The sequence below is a fragment of the Procambarus clarkii genome, chromosome 66 (genome assembly GCF_040958095.1).
Source record: "Procambarus clarkii isolate CNS0578487 chromosome 66, FALCON_Pclarkii_2.0, whole genome shotgun sequence".
NCBI classification, from domain to species: Eukaryota; Metazoa; Arthropoda; class Malacostraca; order Decapoda; family Cambaridae; genus Procambarus; species Procambarus clarkii.
In genome coordinates, this window is record NC_091215.1 from 8,983,240 (window position 1) to 8,986,046 (window position 2,807).

Sequence of the window (2,807 nt, forward strand, 5' to 3'; positions counted from 1 at the left end):
ACCTGTGACGTCATTCACCTCACCTGACATGAGACCGCTTCACATACAAATAATTCACAAGTAAAGTCACTTCAACAATATTAATAAAAAGTTTATTTCTATTTATGTGAAGTATGAGCAAGTATGAGTATGTATTACAAGCACATACCTCACTACTGGACATTAAACCCACTACCACACCCACCTAGTAGCTTGGAGGCTCCATAACGCCTTCTGTAACTGTGTTATGTTGGGGTCTAGGCCAGCGGCCAGATACAGCAACCGGTTACGGTGTTCAACCTCGTGTGTACTCACCTATTTGAGCTTGCGGGGGTTGAGCTTTGGCTCTTTGGTCCCGCATCTCAACAGTCAATCGACTGGTGTACGATTCCTGAGCCTACTGGGCTTTGTCATATCTACATTTGAAACTGTGTATGGAGTCAGCCTCCACCACATCAATTCGTAATGCATTCCACCTGTTAACTACTCTGACACTGAAAAAGTTCTTTCTAACGTCCCTGTGGCTCATTATGGTACTCAGTTTCGACCTGTGTCTCCTTGTTCGCGTCCCACCAGTGTTATACACTTTATCCTACTCTACCTTGTCAATTCCCCTGAGGATTTTGTAGGTAGTGATCATTTTACCCCCTTACTCTTCTGTCTTCCAGTGTCGTGAAATGCATTTTCCGCCGCCTTTCCTCATAACACATGCCTTTTAGTTCTTAGACTAGTCTAGTTTATTTTTTTTTTATTTATAAAAGTACAATATACACAATAAAAAAGATACAAAGCCTGACAAAGTACACAGTAAAGAACCCAAAGAACTCTTAAGACAACAAACATTATACAGAACAAATGCAGGAGCATGAAGACTTTCTATTTTTTTTTTTTTTTTTTTTTTTTTTTTTTGTGTACAAGAATACAACATAAAAAAGAAATCCAATCATGCATAACACAAGATCCACATGAGTAACACAGAGAACACAAAGGCTCACACAGAGCAGCTACACATAATAAGCCAGCGGCATAAAAAAAAAAGAGAAAATAAATTAAAATAACACAAGGGAAAAGTTACATGAAGAATGACGGATAAAAGTACCCAAAAGGGCCACACACACAAGGCAGAAGCCCACATAACCAGGAGCACAGCACCGGAGCACGCAGGAACCGGTGGAACAAACGAAAAGATACATACACATACACACCACAAAAAACGCCCACACAAATAAACAATCACACAAAAAAAACAGCGGAACACGCAGGATCCGGCAAAGGAACACAAAACACACACAACAAGGACACACACACACAAGGAGCAACACAAAAGCACAGCGCAGGCAAACACACACAACGCACCGCCGAGGAAGCCCTCAGGGGGCAGGGGGAATACCCACAACCCAAACGCCCAAATGACCCAAGAAGCCCTCCCCCCCAAATCCATCGACACCACACCAAAACACTAATCAAACCCCCGACCCCCCACCAACCCCAAAGCATCTCCCTGAACATACGCGTCAGTGAACCAATCAGCAAACCTCACCGGAAAAGCACGCCACAACCACCACCATGTGAAACGCAAACGCCCCCGCAGAAAACCCAGAATCCGGCGAACCCCATAGCCCTCCAAACGCCCAACCCACACGCAAAACACATAATCCGCAATCAAGACACTCAGAGTGTTCCGAAGCCGCCCGGAGCCCTGAGGAAACGAAAGAAACAGGAACCGTAAAACATCCCCCTGAAACCCGAGCCCGCAGAACACCGCAATCACATCAAGCAACCAAGCAACTAAACCCTGCACCCTCTCACAATAATAAAACACATGTAACTGCGTCTCAACCAATCCACAATGTGCACATGTCGCGGAAGAACGCAACCCAAACATACACAAACGATCATTCGACGGCAAGGACTCGTGCAGCATCCGAAAGAGAAACTCCCGCTGCTGCGGAGCCAAATGCCGCCCACCCAAGACCGACCAAATCCCCCCCCCAATCCCAGCATGGAAACAAACCCTCAACCCGATGGCTCACACGACGAAGGAGAACCCCATAAACCCCCCTACACGACAGGGACAAAAACCCTGGAACACGACAGAGCTTCCGCAGAATCCCAACTGCCCACGAATACACAGCAGGTGTACAAAAGGCGACCTCACACCCAGCCCCTAACTCAAGCAAATAGCTAAACCGAACAGAACAGAAATAAATCCCAAGCGCACCGAGGCCCCCACCCACCCCCAAATACTGACGCAACGACACCCAAAACAAAGCCAATGCCTTGGTAAAAACATCAGGGATGCCAACACCCCCCTCCTCCACCCGCAAAACCATGGAGGAGCGAAGAACCGGATGATACTTCCCACACCACACATACCGATAGACTCTGCACTCCAACCTATGAGCACGCTGCCGATCCAGGGGAAGCACTGAGCCAAAAACCACACCCTCGAAAGAACTTTGCTAGTAACAACAATCGCCCGCTGATAAACCGTCAATGGACGCGAGGATAACAAACCAACCGCCACCTCAACCGACCGAGACACCGCATCCCAATTCCACTCCAAGGATTGGGCATACGAGCTAAACCAAGTAATTCCGAGAATCCGAAGCGACCTGACCACTGGAAACCACGACCCCGCCCACACCGAATGGGAGGTCCAGCTCCCCAGCCCCATCAGACAGGACTTATCCCTATTAACAAGGGCCCCAGTGGCCAGCTCAAAACGCCGAACAAGGTCCTGAACCGCAACCACAGAGCCATCGGTCGCCACAAACAGAACCGTATCGTCAGCATACCCACAGATCGGTAAACAGAGACCAGCAGGC